Source organism: Ascaphus truei, chromosome 3, assembly GCF_040206685.1.
Source record: "Ascaphus truei isolate aAscTru1 chromosome 3, aAscTru1.hap1, whole genome shotgun sequence".
NCBI classification, from domain to species: domain Eukaryota; kingdom Metazoa; phylum Chordata; class Amphibia; order Anura; family Ascaphidae; genus Ascaphus; species Ascaphus truei.
Genome location: NC_134485.1, coordinates 84,802,813 through 84,815,312, shown reverse-complemented (window position 1 = coordinate 84,815,312; position 12,500 = coordinate 84,802,813). Strand labels below are relative to the sequence as shown.

Genomic DNA, 12,500 nt, shown 5'->3' with positions numbered 1-12,500 from the left:
AAGAAATGGTGACAGATGAAGATAGAAGAAGGTGATTAAAGAAAGAAAAAAGAAGATTTGGGTACCTGATCCGGATCTTCATGGCGGATGGCATTGGATGCTGTTGGAGGCCTTCAAGGTACGTGAGCTTCCTGTTTCCCCGGGAGTCGGAGGGCCAGTGCTTCTAATGGTAAGTAATATATTGAATGTTTGTAAATGTCTTTTTTAACAGGTTTTTTCATTGGATGTGTTTTTTTATTTTTGGGGGGAGGCACATTGACTGATAATATATTAATCTGTACCACTTTAGTGTACAGATTAATACATTATTATGACAATATTTGGGGAGCATTTCTGGCTTGGTATTGCTGTTGTTTTTTTTAATTACAGTTTATTATGTGGATGTCATTGTTTGTTTTTTTCCTGCTTGATGGAAATCAAATGTTTACGATTGTTGTTCGTTTTTACTTAATGTTGTATTATGTTAGCTAATGCGTTTAATGTTTTTTTCAGATATTGTTTGAATTTATTTCTTTGCAGTTTAATGTTTCAATTAATTCATTAATGTTGTAGAATTTAATTGGTTTGATTGGTTAATGTGACTATTAATTTTGAGTTGGTTTAGTAATTAATTGGTTTGATTGGTTACTGTTTAAAATAATTCCGAGTTGTTTTAGGAATGAATGGTTTTGATTGGTTAATGGTTTAATTAATTCATTGTTGATGTTGTTATTGCATGTATTCATTGGATTAGCTGGCTACTGTTTTTATTTAGTGAAGCATGTTTTTTTGAGTTATGTTTTATTATTGTGTGTCTGGTGCATTAATGTATTGTAATTAGGGTGCCCATTGAGTGCTATAGAGTCTTATCATGCCCATATTATTATTATATGGGTATGATGTACCACTATACTACTCAATGGGTACAGGGTGGGTATAGTCAGTCCTGGGTGGTTGCTTAGGCCTCCCGGGTGGGTGAAGGGGGTTTAAGCCCTAAGGATGGGTGTCTAGACCTTGCGGGTGGGTAGCGGTTGGGTTAACCCCTTTATTACCTTAGCAGTATTAACCGCTAAGGTAATGAAGGGGTTAAGTCCCCCCGGAACCCCCCCCCCCCCCCCGCAAGGCCTAAACAGCCACTAAGGGCCAAATTCTCCCTTCACCCACCCTCGCTAGCCACAGTAAGCCTGGCACGGGTGTTTAACCCATTCATTGCCTTAGTGGTTAGCCGCTAAGGTAATGAAGTTGCTGTAAATGCATTTTTCCTGCATCGAATGCATGCCGGGAGGGTCCGGTGCTGGTATTAATAGCTATCAGCTCCGGAGACCCCCGGCATCAATCCCAGGCAGAAAAAGGGCCTGATTTTTTCTAAGTCCACACTTATCGCAGCTCATCGACGCATCTCCCCACCAATCAGCCAAAATTTTGAGGCGTATTGGATTGGGGAGAAGATCGCCTTTTTAGGGCTGCGATAGGCGGCGATAGCGGCGACAGGCGACTCGGGGGTACTATAATCGCGCAAGTTTATGATCCTTCCGAAAATGTGTAAATATGTATATTCTAGTGTTGTACCGGGTCATACTTTTTTTTTTAAGCGGGTAACGGGTACCCGGGCAAAATCAATTGTTCTACCTGGCCGGGTACCCGGTTACCTGGATGGCACTTACCTGCAGGGTGGAGGAAGACTGCAGCAACATCTAGGAACAGCAGCAGAGGTCCTCTGGCGGTGGCAGCATCAGAAGTCTGTATTCAGCCAGCGTGGAAGCAGCAGGAAACCATTGCACAGCAGATACCAGTGTGAGCCGGGAAACCACGTGACCGGAGCAGGAGCGTTCCTGGATATAATAAAAACCTGCTTTATCGTATACATACGTGTGTGTGTCTATCTATCTATCTAAATCTATCTATCTATCTATCTAAATCTATCTATCTATCTAAATCTATCTATCCATCTATCTATCTGTATCTGTATCTCTATCTGTATCTCTATCTATCCGCATCTCTATCTGTATCTCTCTATAACTATCTCTATCTCTCGCTCTATCTCTCCATCTCTCACTCCATCTCTCACTCCATCTCTCACTCTATCTCTCTCTCTCTCTCACTCCATCTCTCGCTCTATCTCTCGCTCAATCTCTCTCTCTCTCTCTATCTCTCTCTCTATCTCTCTCTCTATCTCTCTCTCTCGCTCGATCTCTCGCTCGATCTCTCGCTCGATCTCTCGCTCAATCTCTCGCTCAATCTCTCTCTCTGTCTCTCTCTCTATCTCTCTCTCTATCTCTCTCTCTATCTCTCGCTCTATCTCTCGCTCTATCTCTCGTTCTATCTCTCTCTCTATCTCTCTCTCTATCTCTCGCTCTATCTCTCGTTCTATCTCTCGATCTCTCTCTCTATCTCTATCTCTCGCTCTATCTCTCGTTCTATCTCTCGCTCTATCTCTCGCTCGATTTCTCGCTATCTCTCTCTCTCTATCTCTCTCTCTATCTCTATCTCTCTCTCTATCTCTCTCGCCATCTCTCTCGCCATCTCCCTCGCCATCTCCCTCGCCATCTCCCTCGCCATCTCTCTTGCTCTCTCTCTCGCCATCTCCCTCGCCATCTTCTTCGCCATCTCCCTCGCCATCTCCCTCGCCATCTCCCTCGCCATCTCCCTCGCCATCTCTCTCCCTCTCTCTCTTGCTCTCTCTCTCGCTCTCTCTCTCTCTCTCGCTCTCTCTCTCGCTCTCTCTCTCTTCAGTGGTGGCCTCCAGATCCGACTGCTGCTTCTCCTCCTCCACAGCTCTCAGCTCAATGCAGTCAGGACTTTTACTCTGCAAGGGGGGCAAAGCAGGGCATTAAAAGGATATACAGGTGCTCGCTATCCGTCGCTTCATTATCCGTCGCGTCATAATGCATTCCGCAGAACGCATTATACAATGTCGGAACGGATTATTCGACCCCCGCGGATTAACATTGGATTGGCAAGCAGACGTTTTGCGGAACGGTTTCCGAAGGATAACAGAGGACCCCCTGTACATCTCTCTCTCTCTCTCTCTATGAACAGCGGGTTTAAAATCATGCTTCTCTCCGCTATGAATCCCATACAAAAGCAACTCTTGCAATCCCTGCGCCATTGTTCTACATTCTCCCCGAACAACGTTCCCTCGGGCAAAGCGTGACAATGAAAGATGGAGATGACGCTGAAAAGTGATTTCAGGAATTGATCGGTGCGGTGAGAGCCAAATCATGCAGAAGTGAGAGCTGCCGATACCTGCTGCATGCAGAGCCGAGCGATCCCTGCAGAATCATGCTGCGACATGCACGCTCCTATTATAACGGACAATGCACCAATCCTGCAGCTCATGCAAAAACAGCCATGAGCAGCTCCGCTTAGGGCAGGGGTCGGCAACCTGCGGCTCTTTCAGCACCTACATGCGGCTCTCCTCCTGTCCTGGGTTGCCGGTAACTGCGGGAGAGCACGGTCGGCGCTAGTCGGGCTTCTTGTTGCCCCCGGGCATCTCCCCAGCTGCTGGCATGCCTCCTGCACTGTCCCACGCTGGGTCTCTCTGATGCCGGCGTGCACCGGAAGTGTGCGCTGCAACTTCCGGCACGCTGACGTCACAGAGTGGAAGGCCCAAAGTAAGTAAGCGTCTGTCTGTATATGTATATACTGTGTGCTCATTTGCATGTCATTTCCCAGAATCCCTTACTGCAGTGGAAGCACTGTGTGCTGGGTGATAATGGTGAAAGGCAGGGTGCAGACCTGTCTAAGACATGCAAATGAGCACACAGTAATATTTCCATTTGCTATATGCTTTGCTTTGGAGGGTTTTTTGTCACTTTTTTTTACCCATCATGACTTAACTAAATGTGGTGGACACCTATCCAAGCTTCAAATTGCAAAGCCAGTATAACCAGCCTCACATTGAGACCCAAAAGGTCGAAACAGCTGTCTGTAGGTAGGTTTACTGGCTATGCATCTTAACCCAGGCTGTGCTGAAAAGCTGTGCAATGCAGCATAAGCTTCTAGGGTCCACGTCAAAATGGATTTGAAGCAAAAGGTGTCAGTGTGTGCTCATTTGCATGCCACTGCTGCAAAGGATTCTGGGGAATGACATGCAAATGAGCATACCGTGTCACCTTTTGCCTGATGTCCATTTGTAAATGGAATCCTTATAAGCTAATGCTCGCTGTTAACACAGCTAGTCTGTGAGGGTTTTTTCTGGCTTTGCATCTGATTCCCATGCTGTGCTTAAAAGATGTGTTAACGTCTCTCTGTATTTCCTGCCCAGGGGTTTCCTCATCGCCAACCGTCTTTCCAACACTTGTCAGCACTACCGCTCTCTCTCCCTCCTTCCTTTCTGCACTTCGTTCCTCATCTGCGTTGTATACCTGGGTAGCCACCTGCACGCTGTTCTCCTGTTCCAGGGCTTCCTGCTTCCTCTTCTCTATCTCCCTTTTCTCCTCCTCCATCTCCCTGTACCTGGTAAGACAGATATTATTTTAACATTACCGTCCAACCATTATTATATTGGGGATTAAAAATGACACAAAAAAGTATATATAGAGAATACTAAATCGTTGTGGTCTACTTAGATTTTGCAAAGGCTTTTGATATGGTTCCACACAAGATTAATGTACAAAATAAAGCAAATTGGATTCTGTAAAAAATATTTGAACCTGGATTGAAAAGTGGTTGAATGATAGACAACAGAGAGTTGTCATAAATGGAACATTTTCAGGTTGGGTAAAGTCGTGAGTGGAGTACTGTACCTCTGTGATCGGTGCTGGGACCCCTGCTTTTTAACTTGTGTATTATTGACCTTGAAGTTAGCATAGAGAGCAAAGACCCACCTTAAAACACACCTGCTTAACGAAGCATATGAGTAGCTCCATAGCTAATACGATACACCTGATACATAAAGCTTGGCCCCCTGCAGACACACTTACCAGAACGCCCTCCTACTGTCTGTACGTTCTTCCTACCTACCAATTAGATTGTAAGCTCTTGGGAGCAGGGATTCCTCTTCCTAAATGTTAATTATTATGTCTGAAGCACTTATTCCCATGATCTGTTATTGGTATTTGTTATTTATATGATTGTCACGTGTATTACCACTTTGAAGCGCTATGTATATTAATGGTGCTATATAAATAAAGACATACATACATATATACAAACATACATACATACATACATACATTAACACAATGGGACTCGGCCTGCACTCCTGCTGGCGTCTTCCGCGTATGGACCTCCAGCATGCCTGCAGAGACGGACACTTAAATCTGGCAAAACAGCCCGTCGCCATTTCCAGACACTGAGCGATGGCTTGGTGCGCGCTAACCCACGCAGTGCCAAAGTGGTCTTAAAGCAGTTTTGTAACAGAGGCAGCTCCTTATCGCAGAAGAAGGAGGCACCAGCTATGAGACGTCAAAGTTTGCATCCCTGAAATGTTAGTGTTTGAAATGCAGTGAAGTTCCAGCCACGGAACATTCTAAAGATGCATTTTTTGTAAACATGATCAACACCATGGTGACTGTCACTGCATTCTGTGGCTCAGGAATAGGTGGCTCGGGAATAGGTGGGACTCTACAATGAGGGATATTGTACCGGGTCTCCATCACCCTTTTATATTAGTTAAAGATCCTAAGAAAACCTCACAAATCTCTGCAGATACTTATGAGATTTCTAAAGCTTATCAATCTTTGAACTCCCATCTATTTCCATTAACTAGTGTCTTATTGGGTGTGTCATTGACACTTCCCGGGGCTTCTACCCCCAACACGGGCCACCCCAAGCCTGACCCCCTCCCCCAATAGTAATGGCCAATAGATCTATTAGCCACATATTGGCTGTTGGCCAATATAAACGCATCACATACGTTAAATGCTGAAATAACAGACATGAATATAAACTTAAATGACTGTATAATCAATTCCATAGAGCAGGGGTGCACAAACTTTCTGCGCTGCGCTCCCCACCTACTCAGCCCCAGTGCTCACACCCCCCCCCCCCTTACCTAGGAAGTGGTGGCAAATAACGCTGCAGAAGCATTGGACGCGTGTTGTCATGGCAACGTAGCGTCAAATGTTGCCGCTGGGATCGTCGCGTCACATGACCCCACGGCGTCATTGGACGCTGTGTTGCCATGGCGACGTGTCGCTCAAAGTCAAGGTAAGTAAGTTACAGGGGCCTCGCGCGCTCCCCGGCATTCATTTTAAATACTTTGGGGGAAAGCGCGGGGCATTTGTAACCGCCACGCTCCCATAAATAAATCTCACACCCCCAGGAGTTTGCACCCTGCCATAGAATACAAATGTGGTTCCCTAGGGTCTCAGGGAGGGTTTTCTAGGGTCTGATCAGGCAAAATATGATAAATGTTAGAATTTTGCTGCCCGAGCTGGATCTGCTCTTTAAAAAAATGTTTTACGTGTTAGAAATGATACAAAAACAGAAAAGACGGTGCAAAACAGCGCTAAAACACACAATAATATTATAATGGCAGCCAGACAAAAACTGACTGTACAGTCAGTAACTAAGCAAAGAAAAAGGATAAGCCGGCGCCAGTTCAAACCGTGACGTGTAAAGTCCAAATCAAGTCCTTTAGTGATGGTGATGAGCAAAGTGCAGATTTCCTCCAAAACGTGACGTGATATGTGAAAAAATAAAGAGAGAATTATAGTGCAGTATGTCAGAATGAGGACATAAAAACATATAACACTGACAACATAAAACAAACAAGACAGACTCACAACAACAACTAGCCAGACAGAAATTAATAAAAAAGCTATTTATTAACAACTAATGCAGGATTCTGGATAGTTTCACACACTAATCCGGGGGGGCAAAATCGTTGCCCTACTCACAGGATGCAGGATGTTTGAAAGCAGCAGGACTTGAAGCACTTTCTGTGGATCCAAGATGGCGACCGGAGCTCACTCTCTGGCGTCCCCACGTGTGGCAGATGCTGTATGGAGCTCCAGGGGGAGGTGCACTCAAACAGTATATGATGGAAAAATGGAAAAAATGGACTTTATTGGCAATGAGTATTAAAAAAAACACACAAGACAGACCCACACAAATCTCATAATAAATTGCTGTGTGATACAATGATGGAAAATTATACACCAAAAAGGCACATGAAATCTGGTAGGAACCAAAACAAAAAAGTACAGATATACCATAACAAAACCAGGGGAAAGAAAATTCCCCCAGTGTTGTAACTAAGATCGGCCGATCTGTAGCAAAAAACTCAAATAATTAGAGAATTGGTAAACCAAACCAGAACACAGAAAAATATATATATAAATAAATAAGGTGTAACACACAGCTAGAGGATAATAATGTTGTGACCCTATGATGTGCTGCAAACAGACTGTAAAAGCTGATGCCAAAACTATGCTGCACACATGAAATAATCAGCAAGAGAATGGAGTCCAAATAGTGCACTGGTAGCACTCATCTTAAGTCCCCAGAGGTAAGAGCTCAATAATAATGAGCAAAGGTAATGCTGGAGCAGACTAGGGACAGAGAGCGCTTGCAGATAGGTATTGAACAAGGCAGTGAGGAAGTCCCAACATACAGACCAGCGTCCCACGCTCAGGCACCAGCGACGTCACAAATGAAAATCTTGGGCAATCAGATGCGGCACACGGGTCAGGAGGAGGTGGGGGTACTGTCACAGCTCTGCTCCATTTTTCAGCAATTCCTATTGGCTGATTGCCGCGAGTGAACTTTTGGCGCGAAAACGAAGCCCTTTAAAGAGTGCGTCTGAATCCTGACATTGTACGCTCCCGGAAGAAGCCCTTTAGGTGAAACGGCAGTAAATGGAGCAGAGCTGTGACAGTACCCCCACCTCTTCCTGACCCGTGTGCTGCATCTGATTGCCCAAGATTTTCGTTTGTGACGTCGCTGGTGCCTGAGCGTGGGACGCTGGTCTGCATGTTGGGACTTCCTCACTGCCTTGTTCAATACCTATCTGCAAGCGCTCTCTGTCCCTGGACTGCTCCAGCATTACCTTTGCTCATTATTATTGAGCTCTTACCTCTGGGGACTTAAGATGAGTGCTACCAGTGCACTATTTGGACTCCATTCTCTTGCTGATTATTTCATGTGTGCAGCATAGTTTTGGCAACAGCTTTTACAGTCTGTTTGCAGCACATCATAGGGTCACAACATTATTATCCTCTAGCTGTGTGTTACACCTTATTTATTTATATATATTTTTTTCTGTGTTCTGGTTTGGTTTACCAATTCTCTAATTATTTGAGTTTTTTGCTATAGATCGGCCGATCTTAGTTACAACACTGGGGGAATTTTCTTTCCCCTGGTTTTGTTATGGTATATCTGTACTTTTTTGTTTTGGTTCCTACCAGATTTCATGTACCTTTTTGGTGTATAATTTTCCATCATTGTATCACACAGCAATTTATTATGAGATTTGTATGGGTCTGTCTTGTGTGTTTTTTTAATACTCATTGCCAATAAAGTCCATTTTTTCCATTTTTCCATCATATACTGTTTCAGTGCACCTTTATGACCCTTCTTTTCCCTTCTTCATGTTTAACATATATATATATATATATATATATATATATATCTTACTATATATTTCTGAAAGCGTCATATGTGTCCGTGTCTATATGTGTCTCCCTGTGTCCCTCCCTGTGTCCCTAGCGGCAATCCCATTGGACCTTGGGCCAGGCCAATGAGATTGCTCCCTTGGCCCGCCCGCCCCCGCACACCTCTCATTGGCCTGAGGCTGAGTGACGGGCCAAAGGAGAGACGGAGACACACACACACACACACACACACATCTTCCTCACCCCCGAGGCCAGCCCCCCCCTCACCCAAACCTCACCTCCCCCCCCTCCATCATCACCCCCCCTCACCCGCAACTCACCTCCCCTCGCGGCGCCCTGCTTGGCCGCGCGGGTGGGGGGTTTAGCGCCGCCGCCGCTCCCATCACCTCACAACCCTCAGGGGCGACGCAGCAGCCCTACCGCCTTCTTCCACCCTCCTCACAGCCTGCAAACCTGCTTGGCCACGCACTGCGGGACCTGCCAGCGGGAGGAGCAGGGCAGTGGCGCCGGGGACACCTCACCACGTGACTCCCACCCACCTCCCCAAATATTCCACTACGGCCGCCGCGTGAGGTATGGGGGGGAGGGAATGGCGTGCCGCCCGCTATCTTCAAGCCGCCACGTGAGGTATGGGGGGGGGAGGGAATGGCGTGCCGCCCGCTATCTTCAAGCCGCCACGTGAGGTATGGGGGAGGGGGGTTGGAGGGAATGGCGTGCCGCCTGCTATCTTCAAGCCGCCACGTGAGGTATGGGGGGGGGGGGGGTTGGAGGGAATGGCGTGCCGCCCGCTATCTTCATGCCCCCAAAGCCGCCGCATGTGGGGGGGGTGTGGATGTGATGCCGGCCTGAAACTAGCTTCATGCCGCCGCGGGGGGGTAAGATGCAGGGGGGAAAAGCAGGCCTGCCCGCCCTCTATCTTAAGGCCTCCGCCTGAGGTATGGGGGCTGCGGGGGGCAGGGGATAGTGGGAGATGTCACTAAATAACCCACCCACCCAGTCACTAAATAACACACACACCCATCCAGTCACTAAATAACCCACCCACCCACCCACCCACTCACTAAATAACCCACCCACCCACTCACTAAATAACCCACTCACCCACTCACTAAATAAACCCGGTCACTAAATAACCCACCCACCCAGTCACTAAATAAACCCACCCACTCACACTAAATAACCCACCCACCCACTAAATAATGGTCACTAAATAACCCACCCACCCAGTCACTAAATAACCCACCCAGTCACTAAATAACCCACCCACCCAGTCACTAAATAACCCATCCACCCAGTCACTAAATAACCCACCCAGTCACTAAATAACCCACCCACCCAGTCACTAAATAACCCACCAACCCAGTCACTAAATAACCCACCCACCCAGTCAATAAATAACCAACCCACCCAGTCACTAAATAACCCACCCAGTCACTAAATAACCCACCCACCCAGTCACTAAATAACCCACCCACCCACCCAGTCACTAAATAACCCACCCACCCAGTCACTAAATAACCCACCCACCCAGTCACTAAATAACCAACCCACCCAGTCACTAAATAACCCACCCACCCAGTCACTAAATAACCCACCCATCCAGTCACTAAATAAAAGTCACTAAATAACACACCCATCCACCCAGTCACTAAATAAAGTCACTAAATAAAGTCACTAAATGACATGTCACTAAATAAGTCACTAAATAAATCACTCACCCACCCACTCACTAAATAACCCACCCACCCACTCACTAAATAACCCACTCACCCACTCACTAAATAAACCCGGTCACTAAATAACCCACCCACCCAGTCACTAAATAAACCCACCCACTCACACTAAATAACCCACCCACCCACTAAATAATGGTCACTAAATAACCCACCCACCCAGTCACTAAATAACCCACCCAGTCACTAAATAACCCACCCACCCAGTCACTAAATAACCCATCCACCCAGTCACTAAATAACCCACCCAGTCACTAAATAACCCACCCACCCAGTCACTAAATAACCCACCAACCCAGTCACTAAATAACCCACCCACCCAGTCAATAAATAACCAACCCACCCAGTCACTAAATAACCCACCCAGTCACTAAATAACCCACCCACCCAGTCACTAAATAACCCACCCACCCAGTCACTAAATAACCCACCCACCCAGTCACTAAATAACCCACCCACCCAGTCACTAAATAACCAACCCACCCAGTCACTAAATAACCCACCCACCCAGTCACTAAATAACCCACCCACCCAGTCACTAAATAAAAGTCACTAAATAACACACCCACCCACCCAGTCACTAAATAAAGTCACTAAATAAAGTCACTAAATGACATGTCACTAAATAAGTCACTAAATAAATCACTCACCCACCCACTCACTAAATAACCCACCCACCCACTCACTAAATAACCCACTCACCCACTCACTAAATAAACCCGGTCACTAAATAACCCACCCACCCAGTCACTAAATAAACCCACCCACTCACACTAAATAACCCACCCACCCACTAAATAATGGTCACTAAATAACCCAGCTACCTACCCAGGCAATAAATAACCCACCCAGTCAATAAATAACCCACCCACCCAGTCACTAAATAACCCAGCCACCCACCCAGTCACTAAATAACCCACCCACCCAGTCACTAAATAAAAGTCACTAAATAACCTACCCAGTCACTAAATAACACACCCACCCACCCAGTCAATAAATAACACACCAACCCACCCACCCAGTCACTAAATAAATCACCCACCCACCCAGTCACTAAAGAAACCCAGTCACTAAATAACCCACCCACCCACTCACTAAATAAACCCACCCACCCACCCAGTCACTAAATAAAGTCACTAAATAACCCACCCAGTCACTAAATAACCCACCCACCCACCCAGTCACTAAATAAAGGTCACTAAATAACCCACCCAGTCACTAAATAAAGTCACTAAATAATCCACCCACCCAGTCACTAAATAAGTCACTAAATAACCCACCCAGTCACTAAATAACACACCCACCCACCCAGTCAATAAATAACACACCAACCCACCTACCCAGTCACTAAATAAATCACCCACCCACCCAGTCACTAAAGCCACCCAGTCACTAAATAACCCACACACCCACCCAGTCACTAAATAAAGTCACTAAATAACCCACCCACCCAGTCACTAAATAAATGTCACTAAATAAAGGTCACAAAATAACCCACCCAGTCACTAAATAAAGTCACTAAATAACCCACCCACCCAGTCACTAAATAAGTCACTAAATAACACACCCAGTCACTAAATAACACACCCACCCACCCAGTCAATAAATAACACACCCACCCACCCACTCACTAAATAACACAACCCAAGTCACTAAATAACACACCCACCCACCCAGTCACTAAATAAATCACCCACCCACCCACCCACCCAGTCACAATAGAAACCCAGTCACTAAATAACCCACCAACCCACCCTCTCACTAAATAAACCCACACACCCACACAGTCGCTAAATAACCCACACACCCACCCAGTCACTAAATAACCCACCCACCCAGTCACTAAATAAAGTCACTAAATCACCCACCCACCCAGTCACTAAATAAAGGTCACTAAATAACCCACCCACCCAGTCACTAAGTAACCCACACACCCACCCAGTCACTAAATAACACACCCACCCACCCAGTCACTAAATAACCAAAAGTCACTAAATAAACCCCAGTCATTAAATAAATGTCACTAAATAAAAGTCACTAAATAACCCACACACCCACCCAGTCACTAAATAACCCACCCACTCAGTCACTAAATAACCCACTCACCCAGTCACTAAATAACCCACCAACCCAGTCACTAAATAACAAAGTCACTAAATAACCCACCCACTCACTCACTCACTAAATAACCCACCCACCCAGTCACTAAATAAAGTCACTAAATAAC

At 46.0% G+C, this 12,500-nt stretch overlaps 2 long non-coding RNA genes across 2 annotated transcripts in view; both read right to left on the bottom strand.

The window, feature by feature from the left end:
* Nucleotides 1-2,433, bottom strand: part of LOC142490941 (uncharacterized) — a 5,690-nt gene extending 3,257 nt beyond the window's left edge. The window contains exons 1-2 of the long non-coding RNA XR_012800169.1: nt 1,644-2,433; nt 66-163 (exon numbers count right to left, since the gene is read on the bottom strand). This is a non-coding gene — a long non-coding RNA (uncharacterized LOC142490941). The remainder of the gene's footprint in view (nt 1-65; nt 164-1,643) is intronic.
* Nucleotides 2,434-2,563: 130 nt separating this feature from the next.
* On the bottom strand, nt 2,564-9,020 carry LOC142490940 (uncharacterized). The gene is made up of 3 exons (XR_012800168.1): nt 8,861-9,020; nt 4,347-4,437; nt 2,564-2,785 (listed from the first exon to the last, which is right to left on the bottom strand). It is a non-coding gene; the product is annotated as an uncharacterized LOC142490940 (long non-coding RNA).
* Nucleotides 9,021-12,500: the final 3,480 nt, after the last annotated feature.